The 13,109-nt window shown below is 46.6% G+C and overlaps 1 protein-coding gene across 2 annotated transcripts in view; it reads left to right on the top strand.

Annotated features, from left to right (window-relative positions):
* The first annotated feature begins 4,335 nt into the window (after positions 1–4,335).
* The window catches only part of MAPK4 (mitogen-activated protein kinase 4), a 153,922-nt gene continuing 145,148 nt past the window's right edge, over positions 4,336–13,109 (top strand). The window contains exon 1 of one of the 2 annotated variants that reach the window (XM_014846647.3): positions 4,336–4,716. The gene's annotated coding sequence lies outside the window, so the exon portion shown is untranslated. Of the gene's footprint in view, positions 4,717–4,939; positions 5,147–13,109 lie in introns of those variants that run through there. The other variant, XM_044774737.2, reaches the window with a different exon arrangement.

Here is a 13,109-nt window from a genome sequence, read left to right as displayed (position 1 = left end):
AGTAGCGACTCAATGCTTCCCGTTTAAAATGCTGAAAGGGCTTCCCATGGCATGTAGGATGAAGGCCAAAATCTTTGCCATGGGCCACAGAGCCTTGCATGATTTGTGCCCCAACCTTCTCTCCAGCTGCTCTCCCTTCCATCTGCCCTGTCCTCTGGACTGTGACATTTTCAAATGCTCCAATCTTTTCCTTGGCCTTCTCTCACACTTTTCCCTTTGCTTGAGCCACTCTTCCTCTGTTCCACATACAACTTAATTTTTGCTCCCTTCAAATGAGATTAGGTCTGCCAGTTAGACCTTTCATACAAGGAAAATCAATTATTTCTGTAAGCATGTATTTAATATAAATTCCCCACTAGACTGTGAACTCCATGAAAGCAGGGACAGTGTCTGATAAAAAATAAAAACAACTTCTTTACTTGTCTTACTAGAGAATTGCACTCAATTTTCTTTGATAATTTTTTAGAATATCTCTTGAATCTATGTTTATATTACCCTTTTCATTGTAATATTGTTTAGTTTTTCTTTCTTTTGTCCCTAGTCAGTCTTCTGAGGAGTTTACATGTTTTATTGCTCTTTTCAAAGAACTAGTTTTTGGTTTTAGTTATTATTTCTACTATTTCTAGCCACCTTACCACATTCTATTATTAATTCTAGTTGTTTTACTCAAAAAAAAAAAACTAGAGTTTTAAGGTTTTTAGTTGTACAATTACAGCACCCACAAATAAAGACTTTTTTCTATCTTCCTTTTGAAGATTTGTATCTACTATTTTGTTTTCATGTCTTATTGCTTTATTTTAGCCTCTAAAACAATGTTAAGAATACTGATGATAGCAAACATCTCTGTCTTGTTCCTGAATTTGGTGGAAAGGGCTTTAGTACTTTTCCATTTTGGATGCCATTTGCTGAGCTGTTTTGAGTAGTTAACATTTATTGTTACCTGAGGGGCCAGTAAGGTTGAATGAAAACCAGAAGTGTCCTGGGAGGCAAGTGAAAAAAAAGGTATTTCAAGAAGATGACTGATGACCTATGTCAAATGCTGGATAGGTCAAGCAAGATAAAGCCTGAGAACCGATGATTAGATTTAAAGTCACAGAGGTCACTGATGACTTTGATGAGCAGGTTCCATGGAGCAATGACTGGAATGGGTTGAAGAGATAATGGGAGGAGAGGAATTGGGGACAGTGATGGGGGGCAAGTTTTGTTTTGCCAAGATTTGTTGTAAAGGAGAGAAGAAATTTGGGAGAGCAGCTGGAGAGATATGAAATCAAAAGAATTTCTGGTTTTGTTTTCTTTTTTAAAGATGGAAGACATTAAACCACATTTGAAAGCTGCTTATGGCCCAGCGGTGAGGAAAAACTGATCAAAGAGAGAGGGGAGCATTTACAGAATGATGTCCTTGAGTAAGTGAGAGCAGGTGGGATCTTGCCTACAAATGACTTCAGATAGAGCAGGGACAGCTTATTTACAATAAGAGGAGGGAAGGCAGAATATGACTAATGGGGACAGATGTTGGTAAGGGTCACTGTAGTCACCTCTTGCTTCTTTTTCTCAGCGTACTTAAATATTTCCTAGGTGATTCTAGTGTACGTGTAGGTTTGGAATCAATGGCTTATTGTTAAAACCAAGCAACCCTAAGAGTCTGTTGCTTCCTTCCTCCAAGTCTATGCCTGGTCTTAGATGTCATCTCTCTGCTGGTAAAAAAAGGCATTTCCAAAGCAACCCGGGTGAAAGTGAAGAGGGAGCTACCTCTAGTTTCTAGACCTTAGGTCCCAGGCTGTGAGAACAGCCCCACGTGTGTCTCACCTTCCTAGCTGGACAGGCTGGACACATGAGAAAACAGAAAGGAGAAAGAAAGATAGATGGATAGATAGATAGATAGGGAAACGAGGTCAGACCTTTCCCAAAAGGGAGCAACCCAAGAGAAGGAGGAGGACACCTGGCCCAGCACAGGCTTCTTTATATGCCCCTGCTGTGGGGACTCCATCGTCTAGAAGGCATGGTCCAGTCGGTTCCTTAAACACGACCAGCCCTTACCCCTGGGAGAGGTTACATGCAAAATCATTGGCCCTGATGCCAAGTCCTCCTTGGAGTAGAAGGAGCCGGGTGAGGAAAAACTGTGCTTAATAAATCTAAGTTTCCTCTCCTCCTCCACCGAGGCCCAAGTCAAAAATGGTTGTCACAAGAGAAAAATTTGGCCAGCACAATTCATTTAGTCTGTTTGGGTTACAACAAAAGTAGCATAGACTGGGTGGCTTAAACAAACTATTTCTCACAGTTCTGGAGGCCGGGAAATCCAAGATCTAGGTGGTAGCAGATTCAATGTCAGGCAAGAGCCTACTTCCTGGTTCACAGACCACCTTCAACCTGTGTCCTCACATGGCAGAAGGGGTGAGGGAGCTCTCCGGGGTCTCTTTTACAAGGGCACTAATCCCATTCTCAAGGGCTCCACCGTCATGACCTAATCACCCGCAAAGGCCTCATCTCCAAATATCACCACACTGGGGATTAGGTTTCAACACACGAATTTTGGGGGGACACAAACATTAAGTCTGTATCAACAATATTTTAAAAAATTATATCTAAATCCCCTAGCAAGGCAGGCAGGGCACTTTCCTGCTCAGTGGAGCAGCTCCCTGCCCCCACATCCTTCAGGACCCCTGCAGAAACAATGACACGGTTGGCCTAGTCACCAAAGGTGGGACCCAGCTTGTGGGATCTAGTCATAGGCAGTGGGGGACATTTTTTTCCCCCAGAAAAAAAGAAGTCCTAAAATGACCCTGTGACCTTCCCAACCCACGGGTTCTATGTGGTTATTTTCTGCTGACTTATCTCTACCCAGGCAGCGGTTTCTTTAGGAGTCTTCCCTCGAGAGAAAAATAAGGAATAACCTGTCTCCTGATAGCAGCATCCACAGGAGAATGACACCATGTGATACAAACGTGGTGGAGGGCGCCTAGATAAATTTCCCAGTTCCCATTCATTCCCCTGGCATTGTGTGGTAATGGACTCCGATATTAAAATGCATATTTCACACCCTTGTCCCACAGTTTGGAGGAAGGCCATTCACTATGCATGAGCCATTCACTCATGCTCATCACACAGAGAAAATTACATTTTCCCAGTTGCCAAATGGAAGAGATAAATTATCTCATGCGGACGAGCACATCGCTCCCAGGAGCAGTTTCACAGACCCACGACACTGATCTAAAACACCCAGGAGAGAGACTGGGAGCTTTCCCGGTGTCCTCCTGGGTCCGTGTCTTCATTCTGGCCCACCAGACCCTCAGCCTAGTGGGCTTAATGTGGTAGGACATTTGCCCTTCTGGCTTTTTTGGATAAAATGAGCATCCTTGGAACCTCTCTTTCTAGAAAAGATAAAAATGAATAAATCAACACATTGCATTTCATATTTATGCATACCCACTGAATTGATAATACTTATTTGTAATGAAAATTAAAGAAGCAAAATGTTAAAATGTTCTCTTTGAGGAAGATACATTGGAATGTCTTAGCACAGAAGTGCATATGTCTGCGTGTTACACACTCCCTCCTTATCTCTCCTGTTCGTTTAGGTTAATGAAGGTCCAGAGAACTGCTCTAACCTGGAGTGTAATCCTTAACCTATTACCTACATACATACGATTAATAGCAATGGAATCTACATAATAATTACAGCTAACCTTTATTCCCCTTCATATGGCTATCACTGTTCTAACCACTTAATGGATTTTCCAGTATGATCCCAAGATTCAAATTTTTATGTTTTTGCCCACGTTTCAATTAGCACAGTTATATGATTCACACATTGATTCTCTCAACAATATTGAGCACGCATTACGCACCTGGAATTGTACTAGGCCCTGGAGGTAGAGGCGGGGGATGAAGCAGAAATAACCGTAGTACATAGCAGACCCTATAAAGCGTCAAAGTGAGGTTCTGGCTCTGAATGCCTTGGGAGTTGGGAGAAGGGAGGGCTCCTGGGCAGCTAAAGCCACTAGTGACCTCATTATACAATATTTAGGTTATCATATTTTTCTCTGCCTAGAAGAGCGGCTCCTCAACGATTCCACTGGGGTGCACGCAGTTCAGTGATGAGGTTCAGGGACGAACCTAATCGGTGTGGACTGCTTTGGGTTTGCCGGCGGCACCACGTAAACACCAGTTATTACCAGTGTTACGGATCTAGTGGCATCTGCTTTCCTTTTCTCCGGGTTCCAAAGTCTTGGTTCCTTTCTGTTAGTTTTATCCGGGCTGAGCAAATGAGCGCAGACTCAGAGCCCAGCCCGCCCGCTCTGAATCTGGGGCCGGCCCTGGACCGGCGCACGTGCTCTCTGCGCCCCCTCGACCCTCGGTCAGGTCTCCTCTCCAGTCCACCCGGGTCTCCCCTGGCTGGCGCCGGCCGGGGACAGCTCGGCTTCAAACCGGCCACCCGGTCCCCGCCAGCTCCTTCTCCTCCCCCGCACTCCCGCCCCCGGCCGCTGCAGCAGCGCGGGGCTGAACGGGCGGGGAGGTTGGGTTTCGACCGGGGCTCAGGAGGACCCCGCTTCCCGCCGCCCCCAAACTCCCAGGCAGAGCCGGAGCGGCCCCCTCCCCTGGGCAGGAGTGAAGATGGGCTTCTAAGATGACGGTTGGAAAGCGTGCTCCCAGGCAGGAAGGCCAGGCTACCCCGGGATGGGGGCTCGACTCAGGAAACGCGGGCTCCCGGCCCTCCAGGTGAGGTTGCCTCCGGGGCGGCCGGGGTGGAGAAGGCCGGTCCACACTGCGCGCACTTGGCCCGGGAACGGCGCGGCCGGGCCGCCCGGAGGCTGCAGGAGGGAGGAGCGGGGACAGCGGGACGCGCGGGGGGAGGTGGCCGCCCGGGCAGCCCCGGGAGCGCCCGCCGCCGCAGCAGGTGGGGGCCCGGCGGGCCGGGGGCGGGGCCCAGCTCGGGGCGGAGCCGCGGCGGCAGCAAGCGCGGGGCGGCACGGGCGGGGGCCGGAGCCGGAGCCGGAGAGGGAGCCGCGAGCCGGCCGTCCGGGCGCCCGCGGGAGCTCGCCGCGCGCCGGGGCTGGGACCCGCCTGGCCGAGCGCGCCGGCGCCGAGACCGCAGACAAAGGCGCCGCTCGCGCCCGCCCGGCCGCCGCGCTCTCGGGCTCTGCTTTGGGTAAGTGGCTCCCCCTTCGCTTGCTTTCTTCTCCCCGCTGCCTGCTCCTCTCGGAGTTCACCGGGCTCCGGAGAAGCCTGGGGGAAAGGAAGAAATGATACTTCCCCGCTCTCTCTGCAACCCCACCTCACCTTAAAAAAAAAAAAAAAGAAAAGAAAAAACCCGAACAAAAAAAACAAGCAAATACGAAACTAGCGAGTTTCCGCCGAGCGTTGGGATGTCTCCCGCGGGACCGCCGCGGCCGCCCTCTGTGACCTCTTGCTCGGAGGACCGCGCGCGCCGGGGTTGTCCCTGGATCGGAGATCTGGATGGGAAGGTTGCCGCTGGGCTCCCCGCGGGTGTGTGTAGGGGAGGCGGCTATAGGGTCGAGTGGCCGCGAGGGGACCCCACCCCCAGGGACAGTTCGGGGCGGTTCGCACTGCGAGTTCAGATTTAGATCTTGGTTGTGGGGTCCGCCTCAGTTTCCTAGCATCCTCCCCTCCAGCCTCTTTCTCGTCTGGTTCAAGGGTTAATATAGCGCCCCCCACGCCCCACTCGACCCAGGCGCCCACTCTACCCCTCCGCGGCCCCAGCGCGGGGGCTCGAGGCGCGCGGGAGAGCCGGGAGGGAGGGAGCCCCGGCGCTTTCCCCAGCTTGGCAATCCCGAGCCCCAGTCTGCTGGGGTGGGTGGGCGGGCCGCTGCCAGCAGAGGATCGTGTTTGACATCACAGCTCGGTCCCAGGCCGGCTCCCCCAGCCTCTTCCCGGGCTGCTGTCTGTCAGAAGAGCAATCGGAAGCCTGGCTGGCTTTTTGCTTTTGTTCTGCCCGCAACTCTCCGGAATCGGAGGAGAAGCCCGAGTGGGCGGATGCCCCGGGAGGGGGCCGTGGCGGGAGCTCCAGGTGCAGCCCCGAAGTGACAGTTGGAGGCGGCGGCCGTTTCCCGCCTCTGGGTGGGAATGGATCCCGATCGCTAATCAATGCCCGGGAGCTGGCCTTGGGTCCCCGGCTCCCGAAGGAGCGTGGTGTCGCCGCGGCCGCGCACTGTCACGCGCCTCTCCAGCACTCTCGAAAGCGCTGCCTCGAGACGCGCATTTCCATTCATGGACCTCTGCCTGCGGTTTGATTAATGTCACCTCTGCCTGGGTTCTCTAAAGAGAGTCTGTTACTATTCGATTTAGTAGCCGTTTACCGGGGGGCCTACTATGTGCAAGGCAGCAGTCCTAGGATCATCTTTATTTAAAAGATGTTTATTGCGCACCGACTATGTGCAATGCCGATGTTACAAACTTTTCAATTTAGTAAATATTATTGAGCACCTGTTATATGCACAACTGATGTGTCGTGACCTTCTCAACTTAACAGATATTTATCGAGTGCTTAGCTGTGCTATGACCTTATTTTAATAGATTTTTACAGAGCACCTACTGAGTACAAGGGGCTTTACTGCTGAAGGGTTGCCCAGTGTGCTTTGGAGGGCATATGGAGATGAGGGAGAGAGAGTTTGTCTTCAGACCCTTGAGTCTTCAGTTCCTTTAGTAACGGCATTTTCACCTTTCTGGCCTGCTCGTTCTGTGGTGGAGAAAGAACTTGAGGGTTTGTCAGAGGGGAGCAGGGCAAAAAGCAAAAATAAGGAGAAGGCCTTGGACCTCTTTCCAATTCAGTTTCCCAACATTGAAAAAAGAAGAGGGCAGTAGCTTTGTGCAAATCAAGGTGTGAGGTATTGCAGGAAATCTAAGGTTAATCAGGCAGAGCCTTGACTCTCAAAGGGACGGAGAATCTACGGTGGGGGCAGAAAGACAGACAGAAGGACAAGCGACTAAACGAGGAAGGAGGGGAAAGCAAGAAGATAGGGCTGACATGGACCTTCCAGCCCCTTAGCTCCAAATTGGCCCCAGTGGTGTGGGGTGAGAGTATCTTTAGTAATCCTAGCACTGCGAGTGGCTGGGGACCTGCAGGCAGAGTCAAACGGTCTGAAGGTCCTTCTGCTAAGAGATTTGATGACTCTATTACTCTGATACCCTGGGGGTCCTGAGACACACTGAAATATCCAGATTGGCAAGAAAACCATGAGTCCTCAGTCTACTGGCAAATATTTGAGCGCTTACAGTGTTATATATAGGCTGTTATCAGAGAAATGTCGTCTAAGATGTGGTCTTCGTCCTAAAGGACCTAACAGAGTTCTTGAGATAAACACATAAAATGACTACTTGGGCAGCATACATGAAAAATCAGTGAAGATTCCTCCTAGAATTTAATGTCAAGAAAAAAAATTCTGTCCTCATAGAATTGTGTCTTTCCTTTTGTCAGTGAGAACTTGCTGTCTAGTGTGTTTCACCGTGGCTTGTAGCAATTCCTGGTAACTGCTTCATCCCAGCTTCTTGGTACAGTGATCTTTTTCTTCCTACCTTATTTCTGGTCTCCTTTTAAAATTCTTTTCTAACGACATTATATTATTTTTTGTTATGAACTTGAGAGCCCCCTCAAATCTTTTCTGGATGTAGGTCTATTTCAAAAGCTATGTGGGAAATATGGTAAACACCAGCTGAATGACTTAGAGGTCCTGTACTTATAAGAAGAGGGGAAGAAAAGCCAATGAAGGCTGAAATCAGAATATGCAGAGAAAACGTAAACTGGCCTGGCAAGATGAAGTGGCATTCAGATAGGCAAAGAAGACGAACCAAGACTTCCCTCCCAAATTGAGGGAAATGGTGTGGACACAGGCGTGAAGGGAAACAAACCCTCTTTAGAGGGTTGTAGGAATTTGGTAGCTCTTCATCTAGAAGCGTTTCCCTCCATTCAACAAAGAGGTGCTGCTGGAGCATCTTACTATGTGTCCGTGACTTTGTTAGGTGTCAGGTGGGGGGCTCCACCCAGCACAGTTTGGGGTTCTCTGTGATCCCACAGCTGGCGAGGACCCTTGTCTGCTGCTCCGGCTGCAAGATAGCACTGCATCCTAACATTCTTTCCGGCATTCCTGGAGTTTTTTCACCTGAGCTGAACTTGATGATGATAATCTCCTTCAAGGCTGAGAATGTGACTTTTTTTTCTTCGCATCTTGCCCTCCCTGCAGGCTCAGGCATGGTCTGTAGAGCACGGGACATTTATTTCAGAACCCTGTATTGCCATTTCTCCACTCTTTCCCTGCCTCATCAGGGCCTGTCCTCGCTTCCTCTCTACCGCTTTGAGCTGCTTGGAACCTTTACTGTACGAAAACTCAGGGGAAATCACTCTGTCCTCAGTCACTTTCTCTTGAATATGCATATAGGTCACTGTTCTTTCTTTTGGGGGTCTTTGCACTTTATGCCTCATTATGGAGTGTAAGGCTTTGTCTACTGTGAGAGGATTTCAAGCACAGACAAGTTGGCATTGGAGGTAATTGGGGAGGCAAAATGCCTTTCGTGGTACTCCTGAAATTATGCTGCCACCTCCTCATGTAGCCACTCTTGGCAAGTGTCCTCGCAGTCCCATGGTCTATAAAATGGAGCCTCATTGCTTTTTATCACGGGGCGGTGGCTGAAGTCAGATAGCAGCCCTGCATGAGCTTCTTGTCAACCTGGCCTTCGTGTGCTCTACTCCAAGGTTTAAAGGTTAATCCTTTTCCAGAAGGAATCCTTGCTGCTTTACTTACATTCTTTTGAGGCGGGGATTCTCAACCTGGGCACTGTTGATGTTGTGGGCTGGATAATTCTTTGTCATGGGGGGCTGTCTTGTGCATTATAGGATGTTGAGCAGTATCCCTGGCCTCTACCCACTACATGCCAGTAGCACCCACACCCCAAGCTGTGGCAACCAAAACTGTCTCCAGCTATTGCTAAATGTCCCCTGAGGAGTGAAAAATCACCCCTTATTGAGAACCACTGTTCTAGGGGTATTGGTTAATATGTATCATGCTATATAACTCTTCCCACTTTTCTGGAAGAGGCCTTATTTAATGCAACTTGGTTCTTTTCAATAAAAGTGACTTAGTAAATGTGTTATTAACATTGTGCAACTTTCCATATGAATAATTTCATAAATCAAAATAAACATCCTTTGTCAGGTCACATATCCTAATCTGGTCATCCTATTAAGTCAATCTTTTGAGGCAAACCCCCCACAAAACTAAAATTCTTCCTCTAGCACGTGGCTGATTTATATACCAGAAATATGGGTAGTAGGATCATCACTGGCAACCACTGGCAACCACTGTTGCCCATGGGGTCATCTCAACCCCCTGCTTTGGCAGTGGCTGTTGGGCAGCAGTAGGGGAGGGAAGTGGCAGGGGAAAATCCAGTTTGGGTGGGATATTTGAGGGGTCCTCTTTAAGAAAAAGACAAACTGATCAGGTGAACACGTTGCTAGGCCCCCTCCCAGGCCTGGAAGGGTCCAGTGCAAGTGAGGGGCTCTGAGATTTCAGTCTCATTAGCTTCAAGTAAAGCTGCCTCTGGGAAAGGTTTTGAGAAGGAGTAGGAAAGTAGGGACTTTCTTTTACCTATGACTGGCAAGAGCTAAGAGAAGCTTCTCAAAGACTGGATCAAAATAGAATTGTTAAATACAGGGCAGCCTGAACTTCTGTTAATATCTGCCGTTAAAAGTAGGGACTTCCATATCTTCAGCAGCTCCAGGTCAGCATCAGCAGCATCTTTGTAGGATGGAGCAAGGGGCAAGGTTAGTTCAAGTTTAGCAGGAGGATCTGTGAGCTTCACTAGTGGATGGAAGTAACTTAATGCACACTCTGAGCCAGGTTGGCCCAGTGGCCAAGTTATTGCTTCAGGAAGCGAATGAAACTCTTTTTTCAGGTCACTATAATGGTATTTGAGAAGTTTACAGTAAGATTTCAGTGATTCCAACTTCTAGTTTGGAATCTTCAAGCGAGGGGTGAGACTTTTGCTTGCGTTGAAATAGGCTAGATAGGAAATACTTTTTATGGGGGGGGGGGAGCAAGTAATTCAAGTACTTAAACACTTAAGATAAAATTACTTTTTAAAAACCTCTATTTGTTAAACTTTTCATTTATTCACAATCTTTTCCTGTAATCTAAATTGACCTCCCTTCAATGAGGAAGAGAAAGTGCTATGATTATTGCTTTGGTGCATGAATGTGCCTGGTTGTACTTGAAACTGATCTGTCAATATGTCCATGTCTACATGTAACAAAAATAAAGACTCTGTACAAGATTTACTGTAGGAGGGATTTTTTTTTTTTAAATAGCTAGTTTTTCATTTGTGTTTAAGCTGATTTGATTTTTATAAAACTTTTCAAGAGTCAAGATCTGTTTAGAACTTTTGGGTCAAATCTACACACACTCACAGACATTAGACCTGCAAGAGATCTTGAGGATCGCTGAGCAGCTCTCCATGTCCCATCGTATAATTGGGGAAACTGAGGCTGAGAGAAGTTAGATGGCTTGCCAGGATTATATGGAGATCAGAGCCAGGCTGGGCCAGGAGTCAGGAATTCCTGCCATTCCCTTTGACACAGCACTGCTGGAATACCTTTCCCGTCTTAATTGCCAGAGCGTGTTGGTGGAGGGAGGTCCAGGCAGGAGGAGTTTGATAACTTGTCTCATTTCCGGGTCATCTAATCCTGCTAGAAGTAATCATCAGTTCACACTGATTACATCTATGCCAAAGGTGTGTGTGCACACGGGTCGAACTGAAACAGTTGGATTAGTGGAATGAAATTACTTTATAAAACTTCCTATGTATAGCATGGTGACTATAGACAATAATGCTGTATTGTATATTGGAAAGTTGCTAAGAGAGTAGATCTTAACAGTTCTCATCACACACAAAAGAATTTGTAACTATGTGTAGTGATGGATGTTAACTAGATTTATTGTGATCGTTTCACAATATTTACAAATATCAAATCATTATGTTGTACGTCTGAAACGAATATAATGTTATATGTCAATTATATCTCAACAAAAACATTAAATTTTTTTTAACTTCTTTTAACACTCTTATATTATCTTTACAGTAAATAATTAGAATGAAGACATTTATTTTCCTATTTAAGAAAGTAAATACATATTCATTATGGAAAGTAGCAAGAAGAATTTTAAAATCCTACCTGTGACCTTTTGACCTGGTCATATTTTATGTTTATTTTTAGTGTTTTCTCAGCTCAGTTTTTAAACACAATTGAGATCATACATACAAATAATTTTATTTTTAAAGATCTTATTTTTTCCTTTTTTCTCCCCAAAGCCCCCCGGTACATAGTTGTGTATTTTTAGTTGTGGGTCCTTCTAGTTGTGGCATGTGGGACACTGCCTCAACATGGCTTGATGAGCAGTGCCATGTCCACGCGCAGGATTCGAACCAGCGAAACCTGGGGCCAGTGAAGTAGAGCGCAGGAACTTAACCACTCGGCCATGGGGCCAACCGTGATACATATAATTTTAACTTTTATCTTTTCTTCAGTTAATATTATAAGACACAATTTCCATGTTATTATAAACTCTTTGTAAACATAATTTTTTTTTTTTAAAGATTTTATTTTTTCCTTTTTCTCCCCAAAGCCCCCCGGTACATAGTTGTGTATTCTTCGTTGTGGGTTCTTCTAGTTGTGGCATGTGGGACGCTGCCTCAGCGTGGTCTGATGAGCAGTGCCATGTCCGCGCCCAGGATTCGAACCAACGAAACACTGGGCCGCCTGTAGAGGAGCGCGCGAACTTAACCACTCGGCCACGGGGCCAGCCCCATTGTAAACATAACTTTTAATGGCTACATAATTCAGGACTTTAGAAGCCTGTTAATTTATCACAGTATTTTGTTATTGGTGGATGTTGTTTGCTCCCAATTTCTCACTGCAGTGTCATTGCAATGAGCAACTTTGTGTCCATACTTTTTCTTTAATATGTACTGTTTCTTACTGTATATTTCCAGATAGTGAAATTACTCAAGCCAGGGTGGAATGACCATGTTAACAAATTGCTTTCCAAAAATGGAAATAATTTCACCACATCATTGATAGCATAGGGTATTTTACTTTAAAAAAATTATTTGATAAGTGAACGATAAGTCATTGTTGCTTCTAGTTATCAGTCTGGCTAAACATTTCTCTATAGGATTGTTACCTGTTTGTATTTTTTGTTAATTATTTACTTTTCTATTTGCATTTAGTGGTTTAAGAGAAATTGATCAGCATGTAGAAAACCCATTTTTTAAAAGGAAAAACAATAAACCTCTGATCTCATGGATATTTTATGGAGAGTTCCATCCAATTCTAATGTTCCAGGATCCCAACACTTCAAGGGTTGTGTTTTAGGCTGAACTCTTTTTGTTCATAATAGTGGAGCTGCATGTTCAGTTCCTGAAGCAAGCTTGATGGGTAGGGAGCTCTGTCCCCTTGGTATCAGCCAACATACAGTGAGCACTTATTTAGTGCTTCACAGATGTTCGTCCTCGAGCCTTACAACAGCTTGTGAAGTGGGTACTGTTTTTACTAATGTACCTTTCTTTGCATCACAGAAAGGTAAAATAACCATAGTCACGTGTATTTTTAAAAGATTTTCAATCACTGATTCCAGTGCGTGGGGGAGTCCTCCCCACACCACTAAGCAATTCTCGGACACTAACTGGGCGTCCTACAATTCCACTCAATTTTGACACTATCTACCCAGAGATGGCATCAGATTCCACAGGTGAAGGGCTCAGTCCACAAGACTGCCCTCCGCTTCAGATGCCAGTCACAAGCCCAGGCCATCACCTGTACTTCCGACCGACTGGCTGTAAATCAGAGGTTCCCATGACCCCCTCCTAGGGTTTGATTAATTTGCTGGAGCAGCTCATAGAACTCAGGAAACCCGTTTACTCACGAGATTACCAGTTTGTTACAAAGGACATTAAAGCATACGAATCAACAGCCAGATGAAGAGATACATAAGGGCCAGGACCCAAATGAAGGAGCTTCCGTCCTCATGGAGTTTGGGCCCAGCATGGTGGTTTGTGGAAACATTCTGATTCCCCAACCTGGAAACTCTCTGACTCCCCTCCTT

Source organism: Equus asinus, chromosome 7, assembly GCF_041296235.1.
Source record: "Equus asinus isolate D_3611 breed Donkey chromosome 7, EquAss-T2T_v2, whole genome shotgun sequence".
NCBI lineage: Eukaryota > Metazoa > Chordata > Mammalia > Perissodactyla > Equidae > Equus > Equus asinus.
This window is presented reverse-complemented; position numbering and strand designations above follow the sequence as displayed.